At 39.2% G+C, this 19807-nt stretch overlaps 1 protein-coding gene across 4 annotated transcripts in view; it reads right to left on the bottom strand.

The window, feature by feature from the left end:
- Window positions 1-19807, bottom strand: part of plcb4b (phospholipase C, beta 4b) — a 75897-nt gene that overhangs the window by 43508 nt on the left and 12582 nt on the right. For 3 of the 4 annotated variants that reach the window (XM_026143387.1, XM_026143391.1, XM_026143389.1), the window contains one exon: window positions 10634-10700. The gene's annotated coding sequence lies outside the window, so the exon portion shown is untranslated. Of the gene's footprint in view, window positions 1-9958; window positions 10053-10633; window positions 10701-19807 lie in introns of those variants that run through there. The other variant, XM_026143390.1, reaches the window with a different exon arrangement.

Below are 19807 nucleotides of genomic sequence, written 5' to 3'. Positions count from 1 at the left end.
ATGATAGAAGTCTTATATCGGGATATGAGATTTTGGTCATACAGCCCTACATTCTGGCATTCTATAATAAGTATAATATGCCCGTCATTATCATTTTAGTACTGTTCTGTGAGTTACACTTTGATTCCCACTCCTAGTTGTTTTTCTCTAAATCCAATGTGAGCCCAACCTTTCTAAAAAAAACAAAAACAAAAAAACCCCCCAAAAACAAACAAAAACAAACAAACACAAACTGGTGGGGGCCACTGAGACTGCACACAAACGCGAGAATAAATGAACTCTCCAATGTCAAATTCCTGATATAGGGTTCTCTTGGGCAGTGCATATAAAAAACTGTAATCAACATTTGTTTCTCTGGGACTGTAGCTAAAGAAGTATTATACTGTTGAAGGGAAGAATGTATTTTCCACACCAAATGACCCTCTTCTACCCATCTTCTTTGCCTTTTATAGTTGAGGATCACCCTGCTCACTCATGCTTCTCAGTCCCTGGTTACATAATCAAACTTCAGTCTGTGATGGAAACTGGCTGTCTTTCAGTCACACACACTCACTACAACGCCCAACTGTGGTGCTACAGAGCACATGCACACACACACAGACACACACACATAATAACCACCACACTTTCCCACAACAAATACAAGCAGTAGGATCTCCCTCACTTTCAATGAGTAACTTCACTTTCCAGCGTTGTTCCATACTCAAAGCTGACTGATAAAGTTCTATATATAGCCATCATATTAACTCTCTTCCAAACTGAGTTACATGAAAAATGAACACACATCCTACTAGACTTAGCATCCACCTCGTAAATGGCAGCCCAAAGCCTTTGCCAAAGTGTGGATATCAGTATGTTTATGTGTGTGTGACAAAAAGAGTGCTAGAGTCTGTTGACCTCAGGGCCCATGACTACCCTCATTGAAGGAACACTGAGGCCTCTCAAAGGGAAATAAAGACAAGCAGGAGGGAGGGAAGGAAGGAATTGAGAGAAGGGCGAGGGTTGTCCCCGGGGTTATCAAGAATCTTTATCGCAGACATTTAAAGTACTGTTTGTTTGTCTGTGTGTGCATGTATGTGTGTTTGTGTGTCAGGGAGTCCCCTGAATGTGGTGAGGTCAAGGGGCCTGGCTGACACATTAGCACACTTAATCAAACCTTAAGACTGACACACGTGTCACTGGTCAAAGATTCTCTTGCCATCTGAAGACAGAAATTTAATAAGGAAGTTAACAGAAGCAGACAAATTACAAAAGACTTTCACATTACTTTGACGATCCATATTTCGGTGATGTTTTCAAGAAGCTCTGCAAAGGAAAAGTGCTAAGGTGAAAATAGAGTCCAAAAATATAACTAGAAATCCTCACTCTGTCTTTGCAGAGTGATGAATATGTGAAGCTGAAGCCCCCAAATGGAATATGGAAAAGACCATCTTTCAAGAGGTGATGCTGAGGAGATGGTATCCGTGTCGGGTTAATAATAGAAATATGACCGGAACACTGGCATTAAAGAGAGAAGACTGCATTTAATTTTAAAAAGGCATTAATGTAGAAGCATAGACAAAATATTTAACATGTAATTAAAATGCCATAGTTCTAATGACTACCTTTCATGCAATGTGCTGCTGGAAGTAACACTCAGAATGCTTTTGTCTCAACACAAGCATTAGGTTCACATTAATATAGAGCAGTGTCAGCCACTAATTGAATTAGTTATCGCTGAGGAGGTACTTTTGGGGATGATATGCATATTCTAATACAACTAGAGGCATTTGGGGACACAATCAGAATCAAACTCACAGCTTAGTCTTATCTTGGCGTAAATGGATTGCTGTATCACTCTGAGGTGATGGAGGTAGGAGCCTGTTAATTTGGGGATGAATGTTAGGTAACTGGCCTTTGCAGAGTGAAAATACCATATTATTCCAAAAATGACTGTTACGTCACAAAGTCACTGCTCAACTGTGCTGCATGTGTGTGTCTGCGCATGCACGTGTGTGTGTGTGACAGTCTCGTTTAGACCGGATTAGGAGGTCAGAGGTTCGCTCTGCCCTGTTACACACAGAATGCAGAGGGCCCTTCAAGACCAGGTTTCCCCAAATATGGTCAGGATTACTGAGGATACACATGCGTAGATAATATTCTGGGTGAACTACTAGAAGTGCTTGAGTGGCATCTGAATTTTATTTGAAAAAGATTTCCTTGTGCTCAGATAAACTCAAGCATCTTGGATTCATGATAAACATTGAAACCAGTTTGTGGTGCTCCTGCAAAAACAACACCCTGCTGAGTTAGAGACCTTAACAGGATTAAAATGCTCCAAATTAAAGGATGCTCAAAAGAACAAATTTAATTTGGGAAGTGCCCTGTCACATCTGTTTGCCAAAGATGCACACCCTCCACCCACTGCCCTTACTCTGCTCCATCTTACAGGACAGAAAAATTAAGGATAACCAAGAGAGAACATGTGCAACGAAGAGAAGCTTTGAAGACTTGAGACGGCAAGAACTGGATAGAGAGGGGGGGGGGGAGGGGGGGAGTGGGTTGCTCACAAATATGGGACTTCTCCTATTGCCCAAATATGTACCTATTAAAAGAGAATTTGTGCCCCGCTGAGCTGCCGAGGAGGCAGCCAGGAGAAAGGAGCAGTGGAAATAGAACATGTCCATATAGAGAGGGGAGCTGAGGAGAGAGGCAGCACGAAGGGGCAGGGGTTAAATGCTTCCCCAGAATTTGACCTTTCCACTGGCGTGAACTCAGTGAAAAAAAGCCCCCCCAAGTCCCTCCTGACTGACAGCCCAAGGGCCTACTGTGAGCATGATTGAGCAGAGACAGCTAAACTATTTCCCAAGAAAGCCCAGCTTCTAAATCAGCTCAATATGCAAGAATGATGTTTACAAATGTGTGAAAGCTCTAATGATGAGAGACTGAGACTTCTGCATGAACCTTGAAAACATGCAGCATTAGTCTTTCCCTGGCACTGACTGACAGGGGGAGAAAAAGAGAGAGAAAGACGTGAGACAGAAAAAGGAAAACCTGTCTCGACAAACAAACAGCCCACAGATGTTGCTCCTCTCTGACACGACTGGTCTCCCTAGCAACCCTGCTGGCCAGTAATAGCCTCTAGCTTGCCTGGCTGCAGCAGCGTCATGCAGACGCACACACAAATAGGCGCATTTCAGCCTCTGAATGGGATCCCAAAGGGTATTTTTAGAGACATGGGGACTCACTAGCCCACCCAACCCTTCCAGGCCCTGAGGCAATACCAGAGAACACACATCTCTAAACACAGACCATCTACCCCTATCATTAAAAGCCCCAGCCACACACATAAGCACAGTCATAAAAAACAGATCCACAGAGTCCCTCGATTCTAGTAAACAAGCCCTTTAACTGGTGATCGGAGATAACTGGGAATTACAAATTGAAGGCAACTTGTCCTGTCGACGCTTTCTTGGGTACATTGAAAAAGCTCTCCCTGAACTACCCGCTTTATATTACAATAAAAACTAATAATAAAATGTATTTTCATTTTCTGCAGAAATACACTGGAGCTTCTTCTAAACATTACCAGCCTGTTCACTGAGTGTTTTTCTTGAAAAATTCTTATAAGTGAGTGCTGGTATTCATACCAGTCACTTCCCACATTCAGATTCAACAGGTGGTGAATGCAAATTGGATTTTTACTGATTATTACAACAGAAAAAAAAATGTTGCAACACCTGCCTCAGTGGGTGAAAGAAAATTACTCCTTGCTTGTCCTATACTTGCACCATCAGTGCATAACAAAGCTTAGTTTATTCTGCCACCCCAACTGAAGACATATTTTTAATTAAGATAAGATAAGATAACTCTTTATTATCATTGCACAGTCATACATAGTACAATAGTACAATGAAATTGGAAAACTGTCGGCACTACATATAACACAACACGACCCGATACGACACATTACAACGCAACACAAACAACACAATACAGTATAATAACTTAGTAATAAAAAAGAAGAATAAGTGTATTTGTATTGCACACTGTTATTATTGCACATTAATTGTTATTGCACCTTGTTATAAATATAAATATTATTATTGTTACTGTTTTTACCGTTGTTACCTCCCCCCCCAAAAAGTCCAGGGAGGTAGCCAGTCAGGTCAGCTATTTGCATTGATCAGGGCTATTGCCCTGTTGTAAAAGCTGTCCTTGAGTCTATTTGTTCGGGACCTCAGCAGCCTGAACCTCCTGCCAAACAGCAGCAGCTTAAACACCCGGTGTCCCGAGTGTGTACAGTCCCATAGGATGCTGCGTGCCCTCTTGAGATAGTGAGTGCTGTACAGGTCCTTCAGGGAGGAAAGAGGATGTCCAATGATTTTTTGGGCCATACTGATGACCCTCTGGAGAGCTCTTCTGTGTGCTGTGGTGCAGCTGGAGAACCACACACAATGCAATATGTCAGCACACTTTCAATGGAGCAGCGGTAGAAGACGGTCAGCAGCTCCTTCTTCAGGTCCATTTTTCTGAGGATTCTCCGAAAGTGGAGACGCTGTTGGGCCTTCTTTAAAAACCGCAGAGGTGTTAGAGCTCCATTGGAGGTCTGTGTCTATGTGCACACCCAGAAACTTGAAACTGGAGACCCTCTCCACACACTCGCCATTGATGCTGACAGGCAGCAGCTCGGACTTCCTCCTTCTGAAGTCAACTACCCGTTCTTTTGTCTTGGTGGTATTGAGATCCAGGTTGTTATTTACACACCAATCTGACAGCCTCTGAACTTCAGCTCTGTACACTGTCTCATCTCCCCCAGAGATGAGCCCCACCACGGTGGTATCATCTGCAAACTTGATGACTGCGTTGTCTGGGTGGGTACTAACACCGTCATTATCTTTATTTAAAAGACTGTAATTATGTTTTCACCGTAATTAAACATATATCGATGTAATACACTCTAATCTATGCACTTATAATGATTTAAAGCTGTAAGGATAAGATTTCACCCTAAGTTTTAGGGGCATTGAGCAGCCACAGTGCAGCACCCACTCAAGCAACAGAAGGTATAACAATTAACCAGTTGATATTTTGTTAGCACAGCTGGTAACTTCACCTTGCAGGGAAATTGTTCAAATGGACACAAATAGTATAATTGAGTAAAATTGGTATTTGAAAAAAAATACTCTGTTTTATAATTAATTTTTAAAAATTATCTGAAAATGTGGAGCCATTTTCAATATACCCATCAACAAAGGCAAAAATAACTAGAAAAATTTGCATTTCCTGCGAAAATGCTGTGTGGATGCCTTAACGCTGAAGATGTCTGCTGAAAAAAGCTGAAAAAGTTGAAAAAACAAAAAACTCTTTCTCACAAAGAAGAGGTGGAGAGACTGACAATTGTGCTGAAATGAGCAGAAGAGGCTCAGAATTTTGCTGATAAGAGGTGGAAAGGCTGAAGACTTTGCAGAAAAGAGGTGAATCAGAAGAATTTCTGCTGAAAAGAGGTAAAGAAGCAAAAAGATGAGCTGAAAAGAGGTGTAGAAGCAGAAGTGCTTGCTGCAGATGGCTGTATGTGTAATGACACACTGGAGAGTGTCAAGAAAGCAGAGCGCATGCAAGCAGGGAACATGTGTAGCAACTGTCACAGGTAGGATTCGAACTTCTGCCACCGGGTCTCACGGCAGCTGCCCTACCCTCTGAGCCAAACGAGTTCTGGTCACAAGCAAAGATATGATGAGACGGAAAATGTGCACTGTGGAGCAGAAGCTCAAATTAGCAGAAAAGAGGTGAAGAGGAAGAACTTTGTTGTGAAATGAGGTAAAGAAACTGAAATTTGTGCTTAAAACAAGTGAAAAAGCTGAACTCTGAAATCCTGCTAAAACAGCACAAGAGGCTGATATTTTTCAGCTACTCATTGAGCCAAACTGGTTCTCACGTAACTGAAAAAAGGTGGAAAAGCTTCAAATTCTAATGAAAACAGCAGAAGAGGCAGAGATTTGTGCTGATAAGAGGTGAAAATGCTGAACCAATCAGAGGTACTGCTTCTGTCTGCTTCATCAGGCTGTGTACTTGTATGTATTTCTGCCATAGACTGTTAACAAGAATCTGAGGTCCATATTAGAAAAGCTGCTAAAATCATTAAACTTTGCAGAATTGTAATAAATTATCAATATGAATTACCGGTCTGTGATAGTGTATAAATTTGTAGTTAAAAAAAACATGTGGGCCAAAGTGGAATCGAACCCATAACCTTTGGTCTGAAGAGCCGTGTCATTACCAATCGCGGCGCCTCTAAGGGGGCGGGGCGCCTCGAAAAAAAGGGTGATGAGGAGTCAGAATTAGATCGCGGTGAGATGCGAAAAACGCCGTTTTTTGGAGTTACAAAACGTTGTGTAACTCAAAAACTAGGTGGGATAGAAGCATAATTCTTGCACTGGGTGAATCAGCGGACTTTGGTGTACTTTGACTGCGATTTACATAGCTCTTTGTATATCCGTCGCGGAGATATGACGAGAGAAGAAACGGCTTCATTTTTGGAGTTTGAAAAATGAGAGGAGGACATATTTCCACCCCTCAAACATGTTTTTGTGTTGTTATAGCACAAATACTATAACAACGCAGAAATACTATGACTTAGTAGTAATACTATAACATAACAGTTCAATGTTCTTGCACAAATACCACAATATGGCAGAAACACTATGTTTTAGCACAAATACTGTGATTTGGTATAAATACTACGATTTGGCACACATACTATATTCCGCAGATACACTATAACATAACAGATATTCTACGACTTAGTAGTAATACTATAACATAACAGAATTATTAATTGGGCACAAATACCACGATTTGGCAAAAATACTATGATTGGGTACAAATACTATGATTTGGCAATAATACTGCATTTTAACACAACTACTGATATTTGATTGAAATACTATGATTTAGAAGAAATACTATTACTCCATACAAATACGATGCTTTGGGACAAATACTATGTTTTGGTTCCAATACTATCATGTGCAACAAATACTATGATTTGGCACAAGTACTATGATTTAGTACAAATACTATGATTTGGCAGAAATACTATGCCTTAGTAGTAATACTATAACATAAGAGATATACTATGGTTTTGCAGACATACTATGTTTTTGCACAAATACCATGATTTGGCACAAATGCTATGATTTAGCAGAAATACTATGATTGGGTACAAATACTATGATTTGGCAATAATACTGCGTTTTAACAACAACTACTGAGATTTGATTGAAATACTATGATTTAGAAAAAATACTATGACTCCATACAAATACGATGCTTTGGCACAAATACTATGATTTGGCACAAGTACTATCATTTAGTACAAATACTATGATTGGGCAGAAGTACTATGTTTCAGTACAAATACTATGATTTAGCAGAAATACTATGTTTTAACATAAATACTATCTTTTGGCAGAAATTCCTGCTAAAAAGGACTATTTCTGCTTTTTAGCAGAAATACTGTAATTTGGCATAAATACTATAATTTGGGATAAATACTATGATTTGGCACATATAATATATTCAGCACATATATTATAAAATAACAGAAATATTATGATTTGGCCTCAAAACCATAATTTTGCACAAATACCATGATTTTTGCAAAAATACTATGAATTAGCAGAAATACTATGATTTAGCAGAAGTACTAAGATGTAGTAGAAGTACTTTGCTTTAGCAGAAATACTATGATTGAGGAGTAATACTTAAACATAGGAGAAATACTGATACACAGACACACATACATAGACAGTAAAGGGAACAGGAGCTGTGGAGAGTCTGGGCTTGGTATATGTAGGTCAGTTAAATTAGCTGCACCTGCTGTAGTCAGCCCTTACACACACAGACACAGAGAGAGGTGTGAGTTTTCTTCAGTGTATTTCTGACATTCAGGATTCCCCTCGAACAAATGGCCATAATTTCCTAACCGTAGAGGCTAGAACGGTCATTCAGACATCGTTTTGTTCAGAAGAGATGGGGGAATCTTCAGGTCTTCATAATTCAGAGATAAAATATAAATTATTAAAGATATATGACTTGTAATACATTGTAACTGAGTAGAGGCGAAGCAAAAACTGCCTTGACTTGCTCTCAAACAACCTTTGGTTACTCTAAATCTATATGGAGCATCAAAATCATTCTTTCACCGTAAGAAACAGCAGGCTTTGGTGAACAGTCATGGAAATTTTCAGGGCTCTGTGGAAATCCATCAAAAAGATATGATGAGAGAAAAAAGTGCCTCATTTCCAGAGTTTGAAATCTGATGAAATCTGAGCGAGGGACAAATTTCCTTCCCTCAAACAAGTCTAACTCATCTCAGAACGGTAATAGGTGAGAAAATAATTCTTGAATTGTGAGCAACAGGAGTGTCTGAAGATATATCGGGACAAGCCTTATGTCTTAACTTTGCTTCGTTAAGGAGATATGACGATTCGAATATGCCTCTCATTACAGAAATCAAGCGGTGATTTTGAACAAGCTCTCCATTGACTTTCTATGGAGAGTTTTGCGACTTTGTGTTGGTCTGAGGAGATTTGCCAAAATTCTATAAACCCCACAACAATGATAGTGACATTTTCGGAAACCCAGCAAAAATACCTACGTTTTGATGTATAATTTGTGGAAGTTGAGTGAAGATTGAGCAAGTAGCAAGAAGTTGTTCGGACATGAAGAGAAGACTGCAAAACCTTCAGTGGCAAACTGGAAGCCAAGTGCATAGCAACCATAACAACGCATGTATTTTGTGAAAAATCACAATTTTGCAACTGAAAACTTTAAGAGGCATAAAGGTAAAACGGTAAAAGATTTGAAAAAGCTGAATCATACCTGAATAGCCCAATAATTTGAGAACATTTTAAAGTTTGAATGGTTGTTCTACGTGAAAATGAGGAAGTAGTTAAGTTTCAGAAACAAGCAAATTTTAGCAGAATTGCAGAAGTTTCCCATTCATTTCAATGGGACAAATTAAGCTTAATGTTTTAAAAAGTATAATAGTGAAAAATACCAAAAGACATAGCAGGAATTAGCAGAAATAGCAGAATATTTTAAAATTTGAACGGTGAAAATCGGCTGAAAATTGTGGAAGTAGTTAAGTGCCAAAAAGTGTACGGAAGTCCCAAGAGGAACTCAATAGTGTGGATGCTTAAAGCATCCACACAATAAAGGATAAAGAATAAAGAGAAACAGGATCTCAATAGTGTGGATGCCTTGAGGGCATCCACACAATAATAATTCAGATAAACTAAACTTGTCCTTTTTTATGTTAGTCAAAGATGTATAATTTTTAAACTATGTGGAAGTCAACATTGTAACTCTGGAGTTTCTTTTTTTAAGTGGGTCTGGGGCATGGTAGTACAAGTAATGGTCAGTGGTTCAACCCTGAGCTGAAATGTTCTTAGGCAAGATACTGAACTCCAGATACCCCCTGATGCATTCAGTGGGTTTTCATTTGTGCAAAACAAAAAAAACAAAAAAAAGTGTCTGTGGGTGCAGTGTTAGATGTGCTTGGGGTGTTAGGTGAGAGCAAAAAAATAGTATTGTTAGATTATTTATACAGGTTGGCCAATACAATAAATAGCAGTTAGTCAATGGAGCAAAACGGTTCTAGGTCTAAACTTGTCCAAAGACACGTTTGTCAGGTTAACTGGTGATTCTAAAGTGACTGCTGGTGTATGGTAACAGTAAATTACTGTCTCACTGTGTTAGCCTGTGAAAAATATTGATGACAGGATCTGACAGCGTGAGAGAGATGAGCTAACGGTAAAGGAGCTAAATGAAATTCATCAAACGACTATAAATGATCACAGGATGAATGTTAAACATCCGAGTCCGAGTTTTACTTGAAACAAAGAAGCTCTGAAGATGTTTTAAGTTATAAATTTCACTCACTTCTAGTCAAAAGGATTAAAAAGAGTAAAACCTCTGAAATGTATCCAGTGGTTGAAATGATGTTTTCCTGGATGGAAATGATGGTAAACTGAAAATTTCGAAAGTTGGATTTCTCACAATAATGCCTAGACAAAGACAAAAAAAGCAAATGTTGGTGTTTTTATCCACTTTTGAAAGATTGTTTCAGTTTGCTGCTGCACTGTGTTGTTTTTTCTTTGGTGTACACGCCAAATACAAAAGTACCAAGTGTATGTCTCTTTGATCTGTGACACTTTAAAATCTGTTAAACTTTTTAGCAGAACTGTGTGAAATATCACTTAATAACTTGATGTTTTTCCCTATTCCGGCACATAATTTCCTCACATTTCATTGACTGAGTCATTATTCACACAGATTTCTGGCTCAGTTAACTCACAACATTAAGTCTTGTCTGTTAGGCTAATCCTGCACTGTCTAACACACTTTGCTGAATTGAAAAGACAAATGACTACTAACTGTACTCAACATAAGTATGTATACTGTATACCTACCATGCTGTCATGTGCCATAAATATGTACATTCTTTACAGAAATGATGCTCTGTTTTGCAAAGGTTAAACCAATTTGTAGTTCAAGCTAGCAAGGGAGCTGATGATTACATAAAGGAATGAAAAACACTGAAAGCCTCTGTATTGTATATGTGGGAGGTGAATCTGAGAGTACTTACCAGGTGACAGACAGGGAGACAGAAAACTGAGGGGAGGGGAAACACTGGAAGATAGCAGTGGACCACTCTAGAAAGAGAGGGGGAAAAGCAAACGGGAGGGGGAGAGAAAAGAAATTTAGTCCAATTTGCAGATACGTGCTAACTTCATTATTCAGCTTCCTCTCATACACTTATAGTCATATTACAGATGATTGTGATGCCTTTAGGAAAGACACTGACAAAAGACAAAAAAAAAAAAAAGATGTACACGAGCATGTTCCTGTTCACACATACACAACGCACACACTGGGGTGTAATCACCAGCTCCCCAGTAATGTTCCTCATCCTATTTGGCAAGTGCAGAATTTTAATCATTCCTCTGGCTTCTGCTAAATAAACTTTTAATGGAAGGCGCTTCCCGTAAGAAAGGCTGCCTCTGTCAGAGAGATTGGTGGAAATGAGCTGGCAAATTAGACAAACGGCACCACCTCCACATCTGCTCTGCAGCAGCTTCTGAGAGGCAGGTATGTCAGTGAAAATAAAACAGAGTCTGCTAAAAGCTTAAAACGTAAATGTAAAACACAGATTGGGTCAAAAGGTGCAGACAGAGAGGCAACGCGGATGAGTGAAACAAGAACCAAACTATAGATGGAAAGGAGAAGATAATCCCCCTTTTGGCAAGGCATCTGGTACCTCAGGCCTGAAGACAAGAAAAATTCCTCATCATTTCCTGTACTTAGGAGTGACCGTGATTCTGCTTGTGTCTCTCACATCACCATCACATTGCTAGAACAGGAACAGGCCAGTAATGGTTTCTTTATACAATCACTTTGCAAGATAAACTTTGCCAGATAAGTGTAGACAGCAGAAGCTAGATTTCAACAAGTAAAGTGAGGGAAAGTTGCTGCTCTTAAGGTTGTATTTCCATCTGGGATTATGATTGCTTGTTAATGTGGAGATTTTTGAAAGCCCAATAAGAAATATATTTTGTGACAGGTTCCTCTCGTGAGTTCCAGCTTTAAACATACTGCAGTTGTTGTCCAAATTAATTAGAGAAACTAACACAATGTCAATATATGGACTGTTTTTATATTTGGATACAGGTCCTTTGCAGTCAATGACTGCCTGAAGTCTAGAACCAGTAGACATGTCAAAATGCTGCATTTCCTCCTTTAAGATTATGAGGCTTTACGGCAGCCACCCTCAGTTGCTGCTTGTCTGCTTTCAGTTTGCATACAATAACTGAAAAGATGCTGAGCCAAGACGAGGTGACTGGCATGGCCACTGAAGAATATTTTATTTATTTAAACTCTTGAGCAGTATGCTTTGGGTCATTATCTATCTATCTGTGAAGCGCTGTCTGATTAATTTTGCAGCATTTGGCTGAATCTGAGGAGAGAGTGTAGCAAGTGTAGTACAATCCATCCTGGTGCTTCTCTCAGAAGTCACATCATCAATAAACACTAGTGACTTAATGCCACTGGCAGTTATACATATCCATGCCAGTTAATCTTGGTTTCATCTGTCCAAACCGTGCCGTATAATCCGACCTTCCTGTTTTCAAGTATAACCAGTGGTTTGAACCTTATGAACCTGCTGTATTTACATTGTACATGCTTTGTATTTACATAAAGGTATCTCTTGATTGTAGACTTTGACAGGGATACGCCTACATCCTTGAAAGTGTTGACTTGGTTAGATGTTGTAAAGTTGTTTCTCTCAACAATGAAACTGTCGTCACACACTCGAGTTGTCTTCTGTGGTTTTTCAGGTCTTTTGGTGCTGCTGAGCTGCTCGGTGCGTTCATTCTTTTTGCACCACACCTAATGTTTTTGCGACTTCTCCCATAGGTTTGCTTGTTTGGTTTGCACTGACGTCTCTCAGCACCCTGTTTTTAACATTATAGTAAAAAACTATAACTTCAGATATTATGCCCGCATCATTTGTCATGAAATAATGAGGGAACAGGCTTGACTTGGCCACGAAACTGCTCGTCAATCCAACTTCTGATTAATTCCTAACTTGTTAATTAAAAATGTTTGTAAACAAAAACAAACAAAAAAAAATGACCAAAAAAAACAACATTAAAGCTGAAATGCTGCACTTGAGTCAAGTACTTGGAAGTACAAGTGCAAAAATTGTGTTTTGTGCAACTAATTATTGACCTCACTCTACATATATACAACATTTTTACTACCAAAAAAAAATCACCTCCAAAAAATCCCAGCATCAGTTGGGCCTTGCAAAAAAGCAGGCCCATGTAATGAAGTTAATACAGAGCTTGGTATTGATCTGGCACCATCTATTTTGAGTCCTCTGCCTCCGATCCCTCTCTCCCCCTCTTCATGTAGATAAGCTGCAACTGTGGGAGAGGCCTATGTAGATCAAATATTCCACATGTCAAGTGGACTCACTGGACAAGAGCTGTTCACAGGCCTCTTCAGCCAGGGTAGAGCATCAGCAGATACACTGTGTATCAAAAAAGCCATGACACATGTACAGACACCAATATTCATGTTCTGCTAAGTAATTTAGTAAGAGCCCTATAAAGAGAACAGGTTAACAATACTTGGGTCCTGCTTTTTCACCAGGCCTCTTTTATCCATCGACGTAAGAATGAATCGACATAGGAAACCTGTAAAATACTACTGCTGCTGTTACTAGGGATAATAATAAGTAGAAGAAAATAAGTGATGATGCTGCTAAGTGGACACAGATATTTTACACTTTAGCAGACAAAGCTAACAAACTGGAACTCAATTGTGCTACCATGGAAACTCCAACCAGCAGCACAGCTAAAAGAGTTCAGTCATGAATACACAATATCAAACAAAAAAAATAGATGTTTCTTGCTACATCTCTTCTTTCTGTGCATCTGTGCGGACACACACATGCACACACGAGTATATTTTTAGTAGGTGCTATTCTAAGTAACATCCAGCCATGCGGTAATCATTCCTTTGATTAAAGCAACAGGTAAGAAGCTGCTAATCTCTCCCCTGCCTGTCACAGGATTTAATTGGTATAAACAGTAACAGCTGTGCCGACCATCACTCAACAAATGACGGCTTTACAGGGGAAGCACACAGGGGTGCTGATTAAAACAACAACACTGCCAACCGCACACACTCCCGCAGGTATCACAGGATGGGATCTGGCTGGGGAAATGACATTATCCGTGTTACCTGAAATAGCCTAATCTGAAAATAATACGCCATTATCTACACATACAAGCTTACACCAAAATGCCTCACATAAACTGGTCTGGAGGTGAAGAGAATGACAGTTCAAGTACTAACGACATATGTCCCCGCCTCAGGAAATCGACCCAACCCAAAGGCTGACGCGCAGCTCTCTGTGGGACACGCTGTTGACGGCTTTGCTGCCATGAGCAGCACCTGTCAGGGCACTGAGATGAGAATTCTCATTTGGCCCCCGATTGCAACTATGTTGAGAGTGACTCTGAAGGGACATTAAATAACATCAGCTCTCAAAACGACCAAAGGAGGACTCCGAGAAATCCCTCCCCCCGTGTTTGTGTGCAGCTGTGTCATGCAGGATAGTTTGTTTTCTCAGAGGACTAAAGTAGGAAAACCAGACTGAAGACTGGGGGATAGAAAGCTTGACAAACATTAACACTAAAGTTACACTTCACCTTTCATACATCACCATTTCATTATAATAGCTCACACCAGTCTACTGTCTGTAATGCAGTTTGGAAGGTGCCATCAGGAGCTAGTTGGCTGATATCTCCTACATTTACAAATTTATGCATTTCACAGAAATTTTTTGCAAACAAATCAAAGCATAAAAATTACATTTTTCAGTTTTATGGGGATTATGTCTTTATGTCAATGTAAGGTTTCCAGTTGAGGCTCCTGGAAGTTACTAAATCCCCCGTTTCCAGTTTCTGAAAATAACATGACTTAATGTTACAGACATGAGTCTGCTAGGACTAGAAACTTGTCACCATGGCATTAAGACTTTTGTTGTGTCTAGAATCCCATTTCTCTGGACTTAGACTTTCTATGATGTGCATAAATTTAGCTACATGAAGTACACTAAAAGTATCTAGATGGTGTATTCATAACTATCAAGATGTAGAGTGTGAAATAAACTAAAATACCAACAAACTCCAATGGCTTTATTCTCATGGCACGGTGAGCATGTTTTGGTATGCAGGCCTTCATCTATCAACACACCGAATCTTTTCTATTGGTGTTCCACTAATTGGGGCCTTCCAAATATGGTGTTCATCCAAACCTAGGGTGAAAGTGGAAAATTCCAACAGTAAAATTCCACCAACAGGAGGAGTCTTCAATAACCTGGACACATCCAGAAGCCCAAAAAGATACCAATAAACATTCATCAAATTCAATCCAAATCATACAAAAAAAAGACCACACAGCTGCACTGACCACAAATAACATAAATGCATCAATAAAGTTTATAACAAAGAAATAAAGTTATTTTTTTAAGCCAGGATATTTACTAGCCTGTTTTTATAAATCCAATAAAGTTTTTTTTTTTTTTAAGAACTCCTTTGTCTATTACTTCTTGTATTGTATTGTAGGTTGAAGGGTTACTGTTATGAAAGTCCAGGTAGTGAATAGCCACAGGCTAGTTAAATGTTACCGCTGCATGTCACTGCTGCTAGCAGACAAAACAAAACTACCCGTTGAAAGTAACACTCTACCCAAAGAAGTACCTGTTCTACGAATGGAAGTATTCAAATTAAGTAATAATGTTTGTGTCTTATCTTTGGTGGTGACTCTAAACCCCAGAACATAGCTTTTTTCACCTTTTACATGCTCTGCAGCTGCTGAAGGAGTCCACAACAACTTTTAAGTAGGACCTTTATGTATGCAGTACCTATTAAGAATCAGTTTCACTAACTGTGGTTAATTAGCAACATTAGTAACATTTATGAAAGACAAACATTTAAAAATCAAGATCCGAAATCATGAACCTCTGAACGATTCAGACATGTGGAGCTCTTCTGATTGTTTCTTGCCACAGCAACAAAAACAAAGGGAAAAAACAAACCAAAACACTTCTATATGTTCGTAAACTGTATCCACAATCACTCAATACAAATATTTTGAGTAACATACTTCTATACTGCAAGGAATAGTGATAGTAAAGTTGTGCAGTATACCATTCAGCACCATTTTCATTAACTGCATAAACACCAGCCTAATTTTTTATATGACTAAAATGTACAAATTACAATTATTTAGTGACAAACCTGAAAACATGAGGAAAAATGAAAGAAATGCATCTCTCTGGATACCTCACGTCTTCTTCGATTCAACACCAAGTCACACACATCAAAACACATCAGCAAATATTGACCTTTTTACTTACTTAGCATAATTTAAAAAGAAAATTGAGAGTAAACAACAGTTGTATAACAATGACTCTGTAAGAACTGGTGTTGTTTAACCGGCTTTAAAATCTCAAAACTCCAACACAACTTAATTCGAAGCAACCAAAATGCTGCATCCACTTTAGTGATAGTGCCGGATGACCTCTTCGATGAATGTCCACTCTCTGCAACCTTCGAAAACGGGGACACGGACTAGTATTGTAGCGTGGAAGCGGTTAAAATATAAAGACTTGAACTCAATACTATCACCATTCATTGGAACTTACGTTCGGTTTCTGCTAACACTGCAGTATAAACAAAATGAGTCATGCCAGGAGCGGTGCTAGAAGCTCTCTCAACTATTTATGAGGTTTTTTTGTTTTTCATCCTTTTTTTTTTCTCCCAATAGATTCATGTACTACAATCCATCAGAAAGACCCACGCAGGCATGAATGGAATAAATAACCTGAAACATCACTCTCTTTACTGTCTTCACAGTAGAACGTGGGTGAAATTGAAATAGGAGGTAAAGACAAAGAGGGCGGCATCCTGAGAGCGGTAGAGAACAATGGAGGAAGGGAGAAAGGCAAGCAGACAAAGACAAAGCTGCACAGGCACCAAACCATTTCACATACACTTTGACTTTTCAATTTTATTTTTTCTGTGTGATGCTGTCAGAAGCCAGCTCCCTGAGGGCCAAAGAGTGAGAGGCAGCCAAAGAGAGTAAAATCCTGGCAGAGAGAGAGAGAGAAGGTGAGCGGGAGGATTTTTCTGCTTAGTGAGTCAGAGAATATCGCTCGCTTTGCCTTGGAGAATGATGGACGACTGTCTTTAACAAGGAAAAAATTAGGTCTTGGTCTCTCTGCGCACATCAGACACAAACGGAGAGCACTTCTCCCCTTCCGCCATTGTGCAGGCTAATTAGTAGATTTTATTAGCATGGACCAATGGTAGGAAACCATTCAACCTCAGCTAATAGCTCATAGCTATTACACAGCATAATTTGTGCTGCTATGACATGAAAAACTGTAGGGATTAAGTTTCAGACCAGGAATCTATAACACTGCAGTCATCCATCTGCCCAATGTTATATAATACAGGTTCATTATAAAAATAAAAATAAATCATTCAAAAATGAAAACAATGTCTCTCCACATGAGTGTTTTTGACATTTTCAAAGAAATCTCTGTTCACCATAAAATGCATGTCCTTCACATGCAGAGGTTATGCTCATGCAGGTGTAAGAAGGCAGCCGAGGACTGGCTGATTAGCTGTAGAGCCACATGATAGAGACAAGTGAATGTGGAGGTTATGCCCAGGTTATTCTATAAAATCATCTCAACAATATAAATTGAGTTTTTGAAGGAGTTTAAAAAGACAAAATGGTTACAGAAGTAAAAAAACAAAAACATTTATGCATTTATTAACAAAGCTTAGGCAATTTTAATCCAAAGACTCTCCTGAATACATAAAAAACATCCAGTCTTGGTGTGCCACCTATGTAATTTTTAATTTTTTACTTTTTTCATCTGTTCAACATAATGGTGCAAAGGACTGGGTGGTTCCTTTGTTCTTATTTTCAAAGTTGTGCCGCTACACTGCTCTCACCAAAGCTGCGTACTTAGTTGGACTTAGTTGCTAAGATATGGTGGATGCTTTGGTCATTAAAATCAGCATAGCTGAGAGTCTCTAGAGTGGCAGCTGATTATTGCTCCTCTGCAAATACAAGTCTGTGTATTCCTGCAGACACACATGCATACAAAGCAGCAATTCACACATAACGTTTGGCAACTGGTATTTGAAAAAGGCTGTACTGTTAGAAGAGATTGGTGAGAGGCAAAAACGACAAGAAAGAGAACGTGGTTCTCTCTGATGTTGCAGGTTGTGATTATCATGTTTTTGCTCACAGCTTTAAAAATAATTTCAACATTTTTTTAAACTTTGACCCCATTTTCACCTGTAGGCACTAAAAGCAGCAAACACCTGCGTGAAAGAAAAGGTTCTTGTTTTTCCATGACCCTAAAGCAAGGCAGACCAGAGTCATTTTATCCAAACATGCACTTACACTTTGCTTTTTCAGCCAGCATTGCTGTGACTCACAGCCGACACTCTTCCACAGCTTGAGACGCCATCTAATGCTTCAAGTCAAGCCAAACATAACAATATGAAACATGTGCTGCTAATGGTGTGTGAAAAGCTAATGATTTGAGTCTGCCACATGTATTGGTCCCGTTCTCATTTTCAGGTCAAACATGGCTGAATTCAGCAAAGATGCTGCCACTTTTACTTTTTTACAATTCTAACCATAAAGCAATTTGTTTTTGATGCCGTGCGCATCTTACTGGCTTCGAGACTACATTGGCTGAATCACAGAGCCAAGATGGTAACAGATGATTTTACATTTTTTGCCTTATGCAACAGTGAGGACGGACAAGGACAAGAAGTCCCTGGCACTTTACAAAACGTATTAACCTTTCATTTATTTGTTCTTCTTGTTAGTGGTGGAGTCTGCCAGCCCCGTGCTGGACTCATATTGTCTATTAACACACAAAGGATTGACAGGAGATGATGAATTCATGTCATCCCACATGAATGTTTGTAATTTGACCTCACTGATATTAGGCTGACCGTCTACTGTACACTCTAACACAGATGCACGGTTGTATTATATTACTCCTAATATCAACCAGACAGCTGCTTCTAGTTCACATTAAAAACACTTCAACGACACAATGCTGGGTGCCTTTGACTGTGAGGAAGGCAGAAATTTCAATTTGCCGCAGAAAATGAAATGGACTACACATTCATCAAAAATCGTCACCAAATTATTTTTCATTAAAGAACAAACAGAGCAGCCAGAGTAAGCTATTAGGTTAATATCCGATCTCTGCAACTCCAACTCCTCAACATGGTAACCAATATGCTCTCAGTTGCTGAGCAGAAAACATTTCACACTGTGTGCAGCATGAAATCTAATCAGCTTTTAGCTGTAAAAATCACACGGTAGTAAAGAGTTAAGCACAGCGACTGCATTTTGAGTAATCTGAATGTTTGTTCATACTTTAAGCTGTTGAGGAGAGCAAATTGATGGGAAGCTAAGTATAACCGTGTGTAATAATAAACAACATGTCCACAGACTGATCTAACAGGATGTTTGACCTCCTTAGATTGTCATCTTGACTTCTGCAGAAAAGTGACTTGAACCAAAAAGTACAAATAAAATTACCGGTTCATTTGCATAATGAGGTGCATTTCTGGAAGAGGCTTTTAATTGAAGGCCTAAGGTGAAAGTAATCATTACTCTCAGTGCTGCAGTGAAACCGCTCATACAGTTTTCTTCTCACTGTTAATTCAAACTCTAGCAGGTTTACTAAATAATAACAGGAGCTTCATAAACAAAAGGAGTTTGTGTGTGCTTACTGAGCCACTCTCAGTGAAGCACAACTATTGTGTTCTGTGTTTGATGTTCAGCCTCTTTTCAGTTTTATTTATTTATAATACTGTGCAATGCAAGTATTGAGCCACCCCTCATGTATAAGGCAAAATATACGCAAGTTTAAACTATTCCAACAAGCTTGAAAGACTCTAAACTCTCTTAGGCAGCTTTCTTGTAATGTTTTTAAGCAGTCTTTACTCTGCATTTATAATTCCATTAACTTTAACAAAATCCTTTTAACGAAAATGCAGCCCAACATGAGAGAGCCTCCACCGTGTTTCATACCTGGCTGGAGACATACAGCTAGAGCTGGGCGATATGAGATTTTTTCATATCACGATATGTTTTTTTCATTTCAGGCGATAACGATATCTATCACGATATAAGCCAA

This window comes from Astatotilapia calliptera, chromosome 15 (assembly GCF_900246225.1).
Source record: "Astatotilapia calliptera chromosome 15, fAstCal1.2, whole genome shotgun sequence".
NCBI lineage: Eukaryota > Metazoa > Chordata > Actinopteri > Cichliformes > Cichlidae > Astatotilapia > Astatotilapia calliptera.
This window is presented reverse-complemented; position numbering and strand designations above follow the sequence as displayed.